A 15922-nucleotide genomic window follows, 5' to 3' on the forward strand; every position below is an offset into this window, starting at 1 on the left:
GATGGAAGGCGGCGGGGGGTCGCTCCAGATGAGCTGGAACCCCTTGTGTGCCTCCTTTTGTTCCACGGCCTTGGCTGTGGACTCCTGGGTGGTTTTTACCCCCCAGGCTCTTTTTCTACAGTTTTTTTATTTTATTTTTTATTTTTATAGGCTTTTTTTTTGGCCTATTTTTTACTTTTGACTTACCTAACTCACAGTTTTATATAGCTTGTTTCCTTATGGTTGATGTTGTATTCCTACATGTGCTTTCCTTCCACAGGATACACCATGGTACATGTTGCCTAGTTAATTCATATGGGTATTTTTGGCCAGTATGTGTTTGTTAAGCTTACATTACATTAATGCCAATCCATAACGATGGCTTTAAGGGTCCTTACCTATAATGTTAAAGGCTTGAACTCTATTTACAAGCGCTGGTTGGCTCTGAAGGAGTTCAAATCTTCAGCTGCGGACATAGTCCTGGTCCAGGAGACTCATTTTCGTCCCGGGGGTTCCCTTAAATTTGCTGCTAAGCACTTTCCAAACTCCTTCATGGCTTCTGATCCCTCCGGCAAAGTGGGGGTAGCAATTCTGATTAGGAAATCATGCCTGTTGAGGGTAAAATCCTCGCTCATAGACCCCCGGGGTAGATGCATTCTTCTGGACTGTGAATATCTCTCACGCTCTCTTACTGTGATTAATGTTTACGCTCCTAATTCGGGTCAAATTCAATTTCTCTCTGACTTGTTGGACAGCTTGGGTACATACGCCCAACCCTTCATGAATGTAGGAGGTGATTTCAACATGACCATGTCTCCTAGAAGAGACAGACAAATGTTTTTCTCCTCCACTCTCTCGTCTAAAGTAGAACGCCAGTCCACCGCATTTTGCAAACTCATAATCTGTTGGATATCTGGAGAATTAAGCACCCTACCCACAGGCAATTTTCTTTTTTTTCACCCCCACATAAGATGTATTCCAGATTAGACTATCTCTTTATAACAGCGCCCTTACTGACATCGGCGGTCACGTTGGAACTGAACACCATAACGTGTTCGGACCATGCCTCTGTTCAGCTTGACCTTGCACTTTCCTGCTCCACGCCTAGAACCTGCCATTGGAGACTCAATGACTTTCTTCTCCACAACCCCATTGTTGAGGCACAATTGTCCCAAAATCTATCAGAATTTTTCCATCTAAATGAAGGCTCTGTGGCAGAAGTGTCTACCCTATGGGAAGCCCACAAGGCATTCTTTAGAGGCGCGTGTATCTCTGCCGGCTCTCGCCTGAAGCGAGACTCGGCAGCACAGAGGCAGAATGTCCTCTTGCAGCTACGAAAAGCTGAAACTTTACTTCTAGCCTCCCCTACGGTGACACGCCTGCGCAAAGTTACCTCCCTTCGTGAACGTTTAAAATCACTAGACATGCAAAAATGCTCCAAGGCCCTAATCTGGGCAAAGCAGAAATTTTATGAGTTTGCCAATAAGCCCCATAGGATGCTAGTGAACAAGCTTAAAGCACGTCCTTTTCAATCTTATCCTGAATTCCTCCTCCAGGTTGATGGTTCCCCGACTCATTGCCCACTGACGATGTCCAAAGTTTTTGGAACATTTTATGATAAACTATACAACTGTTTGGCCTCCGACCCTAAACACCTATTTACTCAAGAGGAATTTGATTCTTTTTGTTCCCCTTTAAAGCTGCCCAAATTATCACCGTCCCAGGTAGCTACCCTAAACGCGGTTGTCTCGCCAGAGGAGTTAGAGACAGTCGTGAAAGAACTGCCTTTACATAAATCCCCTGGTCCTGACGGCTAACCTTTTATTTATTATAAAACTTTCCTCCCAATCCTAAGTCTCTACTTACTAAAGCTCTACTCTTCCTTACAAAAAGGTAACATTCCTCATCCACAATTTCTACACGCACATATCACAGTCCTTCCGAAACCAGGCAAACCCCAGTCTCTACCAGACAACTACAGACCCATAGCCTTACTCAACTCAGATTATAGCATCTTTACTAAAATCTTAGCCAACAGACTCTCCTCTATGATCCCCACCCTTGTTCATAACGACCAAGTGGGTTTTGTTTTAGGTAGGCGAGCGGGAGACAACACCAGACGCACCATTGATTTAATTGACCTGCTCGATAAAACCTCTCGCTCTGCCCTTATTCTTAGCTTAGATGCCCAAAAAGCTTTTGATAGGCTCGGATGGCCCTACATGTTTGCCACACTTGCGCACTACGGTTTTTCAGGCTCCTTTGTATCGGCTCTCCGGGCCCTCTACTCCCGTCCCACGTCACAAGTTCAATCGGCATCCTTCATATCTCCAACATTTACACAGTAATGGTACTAGACAGGGTTGCCCCCTCTCCCCCTTGTTATTTATATTGTGCCTCGAACCCTTGGCTGCATGCATCCGGGAGAGCCCAGACATAAGCGGGGTCTCTTTGCGACAGAAGGAATATAAGCTGTCTTTATTCGCGGACGACATACTTCTCACTTTAACAAAACCACACACTTCACTCCCCAACCTACACGTCCTATTGGATACTAAAAGGCAAGAGAAGGGGGTAAGGTCGCGCTATGGAACAGTTTAGTATAGTTCTGGTATGAGCGGCCTCTATTAAATTTCCACCCAGTGCGGGTGAAACAGTAAAATGAAATAAGAAAGGGAAATAGACTTGGCGCTATACCGTTTGGTTTTAAAAATTAATAATTAATTATAGTTTATATAAATTTTCCAGCGTGCTGGTAAGTAATAAAAATGAAAAACTATCTATTCATGCCCAGCAGTAATCTCTAGTGATGATATATATATATATATATATATATATATATATATATATATATATATATATATATATGCTTCTTTATAAAGTGCTAACAAACCATAAATAAACATGCGTTTCTATACTTAGGTATTAAGGTGCAAGTGCAAGTGAAAAAAACATGTGCGGAATTTAAATATTAAAATGCACAGATTCAAATAAAATAAATATATGGTAGATTAACAATTTTGCATGTCATGTATCAATTAGTGAACAAATCAGTGTACTAGGTGACACAATTAAATACTATGTGACTAATGGCCCGTGAGAAAAATAAATAAAAATAAAAATAGAAATAAAAATTAAAATGAAAAATAAAAAAGGTGAGCAGACTGAAAAATTATAAAAATTAATAATGAATGACACATATAAAAGTAAAAAATTAAAAATTTGAAATTTATGATGAAAATTGATTTAAAAATAATAATATGATAAACGGTGGAAAAAAATCTTCTGTGAGTGTCTTTTAAAAAATATCTATTCATCCTATTGGATACGTTCGGCAAAATTTCAGGTTATAAAGTTAATACAGCTAAGACTGAAGCCCTCCCCATTCACATCCCCCCTCCACTTCTTGTCTCTTTACAAAACACCTTCCCTTATCACTGGTGCTCTGATTCACTCAAATATTTGGGCATACATTTAACGGCGTCCTACCGCACATTATACCAAGCCAACTTCCTCTCCTTAATCTCAGAAACACACGGTCTACTCCGTAAATGGATGGATTGTCCTTTGTCTCTCTTAGGTAGGATAAATGTTCTCAAAATGGCTATACTCCCCAAATTTCTGTATCTTTTCGAAACCTTACCTATTGCTCTTCCTATGTCTCAGCTTCAAAGTATTCAGCGGGCCTTTACTAAATTTATATGGGGAAACAGAGCACATAGAATTGCCCACACAGTTGTCTTTGCCCCGCGCTCCCATGGAGGCCTAGGAGCCCCCAATATTGTAAAGTACTATTACACGATCCACTTATCAGCGACGGTCTCCTGGTCATCATACTTTGCAACGAGTCGCTGGGCAGAGATAGAGATGAGTGTCACCAACCCCGTTCATCCTTGTTCTATGTTATGGTTCGACTTATCCTCTTCTATGCCACAACTTAAACGCATAAGCCTAGAACCAATGCTATTTAGCCATTTGGAAAAAATGCCACAAGAAGTTCTCTCTCTCTCTTCCCCCTGCCCACCCCTTTTAAATGTTACTTACAACCCAGACATACCTGACAGCCTTTCTACTGTGGTTATGACTCCATGGTCTCACGCGGGCATTTTACAACTCCGTCACCTGGTCCACCCAGTGACCCGCAAACTTATGTCCTTTCTAGACCTTCAAAACAAATTTGAAATTCCACAACAGTCCTTTTTTTACCTACCTCCAATTTAAACATTATTTTTGTTCCAAATCTCCTGCCATGAGCCTAGAGAAACCTAATGCCTTTGAGGTCTTATGAACCCAGGGTCCTCATCAGAGAGGTCTCATATCCTCTATATACAAGATTCTCCATGACTCACTACCACCAACTCTGGCATCTCACCTCTATATGCGGAAATGGGCCAAGATTCTATCCACTCCTATATCTCTCCCTCAGTGGCAGGAGATCTGGACTTCCATCTCCAAAGCCTCGAGATGTGTGGAGCAGAAAGAGACTGCCTACACAGTGTTGATGTTTTGGTACAAGACTCCTGAAGTTTTACATAAATATGATCCCTCACTATCCCATCTATGCTGGAGATGCCTACAGGATGTGGGTATGCATTACCATATCTTCTGGGACTGCCCACGGATCACACCTTTCTGGTCTATGGTTCAATCCCTACTCCAATCAGTATTAGAGAGAGCTATCCTGCTGAATCCAACACACTATTTACTAGGCCTTCCGGTCCCGGGTATCCCTAAATATGCTAAAAAACTGATGGCTTTTATACTCCTAGCTGCCAAAAGAGTAATACCGGCCCATTGGCTATCCCCTATACCTCCTACACAAGCTCAAGTGGTCTCATCCATTGCTCAGATGCGTAGGATGGAACATATGATGGCAGTAGTTCATGATTCCTTGCCTACATTTTTTAAGATATGGGATCCCTGGGATAACTCCCTATTTAACCCAGAATCCACTGTCGTCGTCCCCACCAACCCTCTCTAGGGCAACCTCTTGGGGGTATCATATCATATCAGTGCCTTCCCCCCTTACCCACACATCTGTTTTTTTCTTCCTTTTCATTATGCAAATGTTATTGTGTACAGATACATGGTGTACCCTCCTTCTTTTCCCATATGGAACTTATACCTGTTTTTGTTTTACTTTTTTGTAACTTGTAAGATGTTGCCAATGCTATGTTTAGCCAATGTCAATGACTACTGTAACGTATTTGCAATTCTTTTGTGATGCTTACATTTTTTTTTCAATAAACACACATTTAAAAAAAAAAAAAGAAAGAGGACCCCAGTGGCAACCTGTGAAGCTCTGGTGAACTCCATGCCCAAGAGGGTTAAGGCAGTGCTGGAAAATAATGGTGTCCATATAAAATATTGACACTTTGGGCACAATTTGGACATTTAAACTTAGGGGTGTACTCACTTTTGTTGCCAGCGGTTTAGACATTAATGGCTGTGTGTTGAGTTATTTTCAAGGGACAGCAAATTTACACTGTTATACAAGCTGTACACTCACTACTTTACATTGTAGCAAAGTGTCATTTTTTCAGTGTTGTCATATGATAAAGATATAATAAAATGTTTACAAAAATGTGAGGGGTGTACTCACTTTTGTGATATACTGTGTGTGTGTGTAAAATATATATATATATATATATATATATATATATTAGGTATTTGCCCTGCAGAGAGAGCGAGAAATAGAGAAAGAGAGATGCAGTAAGGTGACAGCTTTGTAGGTTTAAAGTTTTTATGCTTCAGTTAGCTGGAAACAAAATAAAAAAAAAATGGTATGTTGTGTTTCACCTTTAGGAATTTGTCATCTATTAACTGGGATTCAGAAAAAGGTCCTCTATTAACTGGTATTTACCTGATGGGGGAAGAAACAAATACATGGACATTTCCACAAATCAGTGTTTGTTTTTTCCTTTTAACTCTATATCATATACTGTATACTTTAACCAGGGAGTATTGAATAACGGCCTTAACGGGAGTTTTGACTGTAGCTTTAAGAAAGTCTTCATCAGGCTTTTAGCAATACTTTAGCAGTGCAGCGTGTTTTGATTTTTTTTACACACACACACGCGCACTGACCAGGTCTGGATTTTACAGAAAAAGTGACATTTGCCTGTTTAGTGTCAAGGAGGCGTGCTTAGCATTATGACCAATACATTCTGTGACGGTGACATGTATAGTTAAAGTTTTCTGGCACTTTGAAATATAGCAGTGACACATCAAGGTTACTTATAACAAATAGCCTCCAAGTGGCATTATATTAGTGACTTAGAATAACAGTCTGACAGCTGTCATACTGCTGACACAATGCTTGGAATTTGTGTTGTCTGTCATGCAGATCGTTACTCACAGGAGAAACACATAAAAGTACTGATTTCTATCATTATCTCTCTGACTGTCAGGTGCCTTTTTTTTCTCAAAATAAACCCCAAATATTCAGACCAGCAACCACAGCTTGTATCAGACAAGGCTATGTCCCATCATCTAGAGCAGCCTTTATCATCCAGGGTGCCTTCAGGTTTCTTCAAGGGTGCCTTGGGAAAATGCCTAAAACTTACCCCAAAAAAGTATACAAGCTGGCATGTGAATGAAGACTGCCATTTAGTTACATGAAGTTACTGGTTTTTATTGTGCACCATTACAACCTTCTGCCAGAGTCCTAATGGTGGGGCCTCATTAGCTGAGAGAAATATTGGAATACTAGTCAGTACCAGTTTGCAAAAGTGTATTTGCTTTGAAAGAATAAATCTCCTCTGACCAGTGGTGGTTGGTGCTCTATTTTTGTTTTGGGTGGGCGGGGAAAAAAAAACACCCAACCCCCCTCCCCAGTTCGGTCGATCGGTCAGTCATAACCCCCCCCCCCCCGCACGCGCTTGGTCGGTCAACTGCTCAGTCATATCCCCCACTCCCTTCCTTCCTGATTGGCCAGAAGGAGAAGCAGGAAGACTATAGCGAATATTAATTCGCTATTGTCGCACAACTGGGTGGGCTCAGGGTGCAGAGGGTGCAGTGCTTTGTGCCCTGAGCCCACCGTGTTTTGAAGCAAATAGAGCTTTAAGTCATAATCGGGTGCTTAAAAAAAAAAAATCCCATTGAAATCCAATGCGTCCGGTGCCCTGCATGTCAATTAGGGGGCAGCGACCCTTCGCCCTGTATGGACAAGCTGCCACTGCCTCTCGTGTTGGGTGTCCTCCTTGTCTTGTGGATGTTGCTACATTATGTAAAACTATTAGAATAGTTTTTACATTTTAGGACAGGGTCATGTTTACAACGGTGTAACATCCCCTCTTCTTTAACAATACTCTGTAAATGTCTGGGAACTGAGGAGACCAGTTGCTGGAGTTTTGGAAAAGGAGTGCAGGCAGGCCAGTTAAGCACCCAGACTCTTCTACTATGAATCAAAAACAAAATAATAAATCAATAAGCGCACCTACAAACTATAGAAAACATAAAAGCAGTGAACGATAAGTTGCACTGTTATGGTGATTCCACTACACCCTCAGATATACAATATATATAATCAATGAATATATATATATAATCAATGAATGTATCACAACTTTACATAATTTATATCATTCATATGAAATACCCAATTCCAACCACCAACATAAAAATGGTGTATAATATTTTCTCAGGGACAATTATCTATAGTGCCATGCATGCATATACCTCATGCTGTAAATTAAATGCTTTCCTCCATTTTTGACCTCTAAAGATACAATGAGGTCAGAATATACGCTTTCTGCCACCCTCTGGGCAAGCTTTGAGATCAGATTTCAAACACGCTGGTTATCCCCAGTGTATGCACCATTCATATATATACAACATGTGTAAATAAAAGAATAGAACCAATAGTGCTCTCCATCTAAAGCATTTATTAGAATTAGAAGGATTAAAAACACTCACTAGTAACAAGCACTTTGATTACTATGAAAATCGCATGTAAACACTAGACAGTTCAGATTCGATCTCACCACTCCACTCTCCCTCAAACAATATGGCCGTGGGGTGATGTGTATACATACAGTATTTACATACATTCTTTGACCTTTTAATTTTCACACAAGTGGATAGATACATCTTCAGGTCACAGAGCGCTGGAGAGATCATTTGGCAGATTAATTTGGGCACTATGTGATGGCGTCTGGCAGTTTGTTATTGTTTTGCTGCAGAGCAAGCCTTTTTATTGCCTAGAGAAGCACAGAGTATTGTATTGAGGGACACTCTAATCTTTAAGCAGAATTCAGCCAGTGCTTCCCAGTTTCGGGAGCTTCCAGGACACTCTAGAAGATTGAAGAAGGCATATGTTATGTAGGCATCTGTTGGTATTATCTTTTATGTTCCAATGTCGGATTTTATAACTTAGCATGGGAATACTAAATAAATGGTTTGTGCAAAGGAGCCTACCTGAATGGCTCTGATATTCATATTGACGTTTTTTTTTCTGCCCTAGGCCATGGGCCCCAACAAAATCCTTATTTAATCCCCTATCTTAAAGGTATTCCAAATTCTTGTTTTGTGTTCACACTATTGTGTATTGTATGAGGTTTTCCCCCGCATCCAATTCGCATGTCTGAAGATTGTGACCGGCTCACTATGGAGCTGGTTCACTCATCTCCGGAGCAGCTCCAGTGCGAATTGCTCAGGAGACCTGTGTGTCTTCTGCTCCGTTTCAGGTCCGAATTCAGCCAAATATTCGGGCTGAAATCAGATCTGAAATGGTGAACGGGGATGCACCGGACCCCTGCTGTGAGCCGCTCCGTGCTGTAGTGTGAATCCAGCCTTAAAGCTTGCTTACTGCTTGTTAAGACTATGTAAATACTTTAATGTCTGTAGCCTGCGCACATGGGCACTTTAAAGCTTGCCAACCACTGGTAGATTTTCAAATGAACATTCCTACAAAAACTCTCAGTATATTTGATAACTTAACAAATTACACATGAAAGTACTTAAAATTTGTGTTTGCCTTTAACATTAGATTTTTGGATTAATGGACTTTCCCCAATGAAAACTATATATATATATATATATATATATATATATATATATATATATATATATATATATATATATATATATATATATATATATATATATATATATTTATATTTATATTTATATTTATAAAAATTATTAAAAATAAGCTTGTTCAAAAAAAAAAACCCCATATTGCTCCCTTGATTTGGCCCCACTATCAATTAGACTATCGAACAAATTTTATTAAAATGAAAGATTTTGAACAATTCTATTAGTATATGGGCAGCTTAAAGTATAACTAAATGGATTTTTTTTTTAAGTTTTTGGTCGAGTGGAGAGGGAATTAATCAGTGGTGGTGCGTTGCCCCCTCTCTCCAGCCACCCCTTCTATGATTAATAGATAGATAGATTCATGCATTGCATTGACCGCTGTAGCCACTCCCTATTCAGGCATTCGGCCCATTTTCAGATGCTTGCTGGGCACCTGCGACAAGGTGTTTTTTTTTTTTTTCTGAAGCACCTGATTAGAGCCATAGGCTCTAATAGTCTTCAAAAAAAGTGGACTGCGAACACAGTCCAGTGTTAGAAAAGTGAATGAATATTCGCTTTTCTAACACTGAACCACCTCTCAGCCAATCAGAAGGCGCAGGACTAATACTTGTCACCTGATTGGCTGAAGGCACAAGCGATCCCATTGGCCGCCTAACAGAAGGCAAGAAGAGATGAATGGAGGACACAGCTCGCCACCATCACCTGCTGCCTAACCCGCCACCATGATGGGGTAAGTGCCAGGCAGACAACGAGCGGGCGGTGGGCAAGTGTCACAGTGGCTGTATCTGATTGGCTGTATATTATGTTCACAGTTGGCTATATATGACTGGCACAATTGCCTGTATATGATGGCCACAATTCGCTTGTATATGATGGGCAAAGTTGGCTGTATATGATGGGCAGAGGTGGCTGTATATGATGGGCACAGTTGGTTGTATATGATGGGCACAGGTGGCTGTATATGATGGGCACAGTTGGTTGTATATGATGTGTACAGTTGGCTACATATGATGGGCACAGTGGGCTGCATTTGCTGGGCACAGTGGCTGCGTTTGCCAGGCACAGTGGCTGCATTTGCCGGACACAGTTGGCTGCATATGATGGGCACGGTAGCTGCATACGATGGGCAATGTGGCTGCATTTAATGGGCACAGTGGCTGCATTTAATGGGCACAGTGGCTGCATTTGATGGGCACAGTTGGCTGCATTTTATGGGCACAATGGATGCAATTGATGGGCACAATGGCTGCATTTGATGTTTTTGTTTCAGTATTTTTCAGACTTTTTCAGCTCATTTGTAACCCCCCCCCCCCCAATTTGAGCACCAGCCACCACTGGAATTAATCACCTGTCAGGTTTGTTTTTACTGTCTGTGCCCCCCCCCCCCCTCCCTGTTAGGAAGATCCATCTTCTTTGTTATGTTTACTGTTCCCTTTGAAAATTAAAGTGAAGGAAAACCACACATTTTGGGTTGTCCTCAGAACAGGAATGGAGGGGAAATCTTCCAATGGGGACACATTGGAGGAAATTCCTATAGTTTCCTGTTTTGTCTATGGGAGAGAAATTGAAGAGAGATTTATCCAATGGGACACAGATGGCAACAAAGACTTGACAGGGATTATAACCCTTCCTTACTCTATCCAAATGGAAAAAAGTTTTGCCGTTCTATCTTAAGTCTCTGTCCTGGAACACTTATACAAATATGGCCTGTTGACTTTTCTTTGACTTTCTGCAAGTTCATAGTAGTTCTGGGTCAGTGCCACTGGTTCAGCAGAACAGCCAATCAATCGTATGACAGGTTTACTTTAACACATATGCTGTCCCTATATTTTTATGAGACATATGTTTTATGTTGATACATGATGAGTCTCACTCTTAAAAAAAAAAAAAAATGCAGGTTTGGCAATACAGAGTTTGAGCGCCAGGTACCCAGCTACCATAAAATTGTGTAGAATCAGATGAGCTGGCATATACAAGCAATTTGGATTGAAAAGACACTAAACACTTGGCGTAATTTACCATAGCCTTAAAATGAGTTTTATAATGTTAATATAGGTGAATTTTTTTGTTCCGTTAGGTACAGATATAAAGAATATGTAATTGTGGGTGTAGTGCAATAGTTTCATCATTCTACGCTTGCAATTCTGACATTGTTCGCCACCTTTTAAGCTTACCAGTTTCCACCTGTAACTGAAATATCAGTTTTGCATATACTTGGCCTTTGCTGTGTGTTCATTTACATTTTTTATGTTGTGCTGGATAGGGCCAAAATTTGGCATGTGGCATTGCATGGGTTAATAATCCTGACCAAGATGCCTAATTGGGCACACCTGGCTGCATTAGTTAGCAGGTTGACCCCACCCTCTCTTTATCCCCCTCTTTCCCCTCCTCACTGCTACAGTTAAGGGTACAGCAGAGCGGGTAGGAGGCGGAGGAGAGCTGACAGCACTGACGGAAACCTGTCAGAAGTCTGCTGATTACAAATTTGCTCGTTAACCCAGGCTGGAACATATGTCTTTAATTTCAGCGGCTCGGCTCCACAGATGCCCTAAAGCGGAATATTGCCTGTGAGGCCGGGATAATGCGACTTAGTAGCAGGGTGATGTTTGTTAGGTTAGAGCTGACAGTTTGTTTATATTCTTACAGTGGTATGATGAATGGGGGACCGGTTGATGCTAATTGGCCTAAATTGTTTCCCTGAGAACACCAGGCCAGCGTTAGTCTAACTCTTTTGAGCTCTCTAAACCTTTTTTCAGCATTGTAGGCTCTTCAGCACTCTTTTATTAGCACGCTGGTGGATTGTGTCCTTTTGATGCTGTTGAGCTTTGCTGTCTCCAGATTTGTGATTTGTTAACTGTAAAAAATATAAATGGAAAATATTAAGAATGTGTTTTTTTGGGGTTTTTTTTTTCCTTACCCACAACCTGTAAAATATATAGAAATAAATTATTTGTACTGATGAAATTGTGACAATACTTTAGAAGAAGAGCTCCGAGACCCAACAGGTAAAGAATTTGATTTTGAAGGCTGTGGCCCAGCAACTATTGTAGACACACCTATCTCGGCAATTTTGGTTATTTACAGCCTGGCTTTTGTTTGCAGCACTTCACAGAAATTGCCCTTCTAAAACCCACTACCAACTTACTAATGGCTCAAAACAATTGTCCCTTAATACTCTTACTATTAGACCTTTCTGCTGACTTTGACACACTTGACCACTCACTCATCCTCAAGAAACTTGACTCCCTTGGCCTCCACTCTTTCCTGGTTCTCCTCCTACCTGTCTAAATGCTCCTTCACTGTCACCAAAAATTCTATCTCCTCCTCTGCCTCTTTCCAACAGGGTTTCTGCAAGGCTTTGTCCTCAGACCCCATTCTATATTCCCTATACACCTTGTCCCTTAGTTGATATCCTTGCATGGCTTCCAATACCATCCCTATGTTGGTGATACCTAAGTCTATCTCTCTACTCCTCAGCTCACCCCTTTCAGTCTCTATGTGCACCACTATTTACTTACGCATTATACATCCTTTCATACCACGATACTAGGTGTATTCCTGAACTCCAACCTCTATCCTTTCAGCCTCACATCCAATCACTGTCCAAACCTTTCCTCCTTCATCTCCTTACCATTTCCCTTCTTAACCAAGGACATAACCTTCTTAATTATTGGCCTACCTCTACACCGGCCATCTCCCCTTCAGTCTTTTCAGACTGTTGCTGCCAGACTCATCCACCTTACCAACCACTCGGTGTCTGCTATCCCTCTCTGCAAATCCCTGAACTGGCTTCTCATTGCCCAACAAAATTCAAAATATTAACAACTTGCTAAGCAGGGTGGATATAAAGCAATGATTTTTTTTAAGAAAATCTAAAAAAATCAGATTTGAAAAAAAATCTTTTTTTTTTTTATTTAAATCATTTTTTTTTAAATCAAATTTATTAGAATGTGTTTGGAGTATCTAATCTAAATATACATTAATAATTCAGTTTATTCAGCATGAAATGGAGCTTAGTTATGTAGCATGAGGCTGTATATTCTGCAATATTTACATTTTTGGAAAATTAATAAATGAATCCAAGCTGAGATAACATGCACTGCATTGATGGATTCACACAATTTCACAGTAACCATGAGATAAAATAAAGTTCAGGAATATTCCTTTATCCCATTGTTTTGCAATTCTTTGTACACTACAAACTGTATGATTGAATCGGTTCTGATATCGCTGTTTTACTAACCTGACAGCTTATTATTCTAAATAGGAAACCTTCATTTTGTTTGCAAATATTAAAGATTCTAGCTACCAGCAAGAATGAGTCCTTATATTTTAAAGAGCACCTGTTATTTCAGATCCATAATGGCAGCACCTGTTAGCGGGCATCCACTCACCTGCTGCCGCCACGTCCTTCACCTTGTTGTGTCACTGCTGCATAATCAGCCATCCCATTAAAGTGAATGGGACTGTCGGAGAGTCAACACAGGGTCAGAGGTGGAGCCGCTGCGGGACAGAGATGACAGTTGCTCTTTAAAAATGATGATTTAAATCGAGTTGATTTAAATCAAGCCTTTTTTTAGTAGTGATTTAAATTGTGATTTAAATCAACTTGATTTAAATCAAATCCACCATGTTACTAAGTCAGAATATCTACCAAACCATCCCCTTGACTCCTCCCAAGAGCTCCAGCTCTCTAGCTGCTTCGTCATCTTCTCCCAGGCTTACCTCTAGGACTTCTCCAATGTCTCTCCCAACTTCTGAAATTCCCTACTCCAATCCACTGGCTACCTCCTACTCTGTCCACCTTTAGGCAATTTCTAAAAACTAATTTCTTCAGGGAAACCTACCCTGTCTCTACCTAAAACCTGAATTTTACTTCCTCCATCAGCTCATTCCCACACAGTTATTACCTTTTTGTATCATTTGTCCTTCACTTTAGATCAGGTATCCAAACCTTCTAAACAAAGGGCCACTTTACTGTCCTTCAGACATTGGGGAATAGAAAATGTCCCCGATTCAATGTAAACCATGCTTCAGGGTTGGTGGTCAGTGGGAGTTAAATAATGATTACATAGCGCCTGTGGTCAGTAGAATGGATAATCTCCCATAATTGGTGTTAGTGGGAGGAATGGTGCCCCATTCTTGGCATTGGTGAAGGGAATAGTACTCCATCATTGGTATTAGTAGGAGGAATTGTGTCTCATTCTTGGTGTCAGTGGGAGCAATTATTCCCCACTGTTGGTGTCAGTGGAAGGAATGGTTCCTTATTGTTGGTCTCAGTGGGATGAATAGTGCCTCATATGCGTGAGAGGAATGGTGCCATCTCCATTACATGGGCTTGATGGGATTTGTACTTTTACAAAATAATTAATTTGTTTTTGCTTACTGGTCAGGTCAGAGGAATTGATATAGAAACTTAATTTCTGGCAAGATCAGCAGGTGTTTTCTGTACTTGCTTAAAGTATACTTGGCCTGCAAAGAAAATGAATGCAGCCATGCATCTAAGGACTGGTACACTGCAATATATCACATATAAATATATTATGTTTGTTCTAGGATTCCGGTATCCTTTAACCCTTTTACTTGCAGAGCCACATACATGTTATAAAAAATAATTTTAAGCTTGAAGAAAACCTCCAAACATGATATATTTTCTGAAAGCAGATACCATAGAGAATAAAATTCTGTAAAAATGCTCTAAAGTAAATTTTAGGACACCTCTAAATTATTTTTCTACCACCTGAAATACAATGTTGTAGTAATAATAATAATAAAAAAAAAAACACCTCCAAGGTTTATTGCTTTGGCAAACTGGTGCCTGACATTTATGGAGCCCGGGGTTTGCCTGCCTTAAAGGATCTTCACCCTGTAAAAAAAAGTGTAAATGTCAGCAGCTTAAAACACACACACACACACACACACTTAGCTGTCCCAGGATCCAGCAATGTCCTCACCCAATTCAGCTCTTTGCCCTTTTTTTGGGCCCAGGCATCGACATCTTAACTGTTGGCAGATGGCTGTGCCTCCTTGCAGCCAGTTGCTCACTGTGCATGCGCAAGATGTGCTGCTCCCCATTAATGGCCTCGCAATCTACTGGGACCTGTGACATGTCCCAAGAGGCTGCAGTGAAAAGTGGGAGGGGGTACCTGTCTAGGTGGGCGGATTGAAAATGGGAGCAGGTACCAAAATCAGATACCCGCTCCCCCCCCCCAAAAAAAAAAAGTTCCACTTCAAGTTTTTATCTAACCACAAAACTTTTTTTTTTTTTCGGTTTAGTTTTTGATTAGATAATAGAGTAGACAATTCTTAACACCCTGGCAGGTTTTTTTTTTCTCTTCTGTGTACCATAATTGAGCTGTCCCTTTAATTTTCTGCCCTTGATACACAACAAAAAGTGAGAGGCAATCTTTCCAAAGTGCAGGAAATCCCCTCTTACACAATTGTTATCATACTGGATGATTTACCCTCCATTACTATTTAGGTGATGGCTATTAAAGTTTGGATTTTCCATCCTTGTCTGTTTCTTTGACCACAGACCAAATAGAAAAGGACAATCTGCCCATTAGAGACATTTCCCACTTCATCCACAACTAAAAAATACTTTAGATAAACTCTGGAAGTCAAGGCATCAGAATGAAGACGTTGTTACTTATTGATTCCCCATATGCATGCAGGTACTTTGCCTAGAAAATTAAAGAAAACAAATGATAATAAAATGATCTTCTAAAATCGGGTCACATGATACCACCAATCTGCTTCCTGTTGAAAAATTAGGAAACTATAAGGAAGGATCACTGGGTTGTTAGCATATGACAAAAGCTGGTCATACACTAGTAGAATTTCAAACACATATATGTATGGATATTCATACAAAAATTCATACAAAAATTCTTTGTACGTTCAA

At 40.4% G+C, this 15922-nt stretch overlaps 1 protein-coding gene across 3 annotated transcripts in view; it reads left to right on the top strand.

Moving 5' to 3' along the window:
• The window catches only part of SLC25A21 (solute carrier family 25 member 21), a 651666-nt gene that overhangs the window by 79560 nt on the left and 556184 nt on the right, over positions 1-15922 (top strand). The gene's annotated exons all lie outside the window — the stretch shown is intronic.

This window comes from Lithobates pipiens, unplaced genomic scaffold (assembly GCF_037356315.1).
Source record: "Lithobates pipiens isolate NorthernLeopardFrog02 unplaced genomic scaffold, aLitPip1_a1.2 Scaffold_30, whole genome shotgun sequence".
Classification (NCBI taxonomy): Eukaryota; Metazoa; Chordata; class Amphibia; order Anura; family Ranidae; genus Lithobates; species Lithobates pipiens.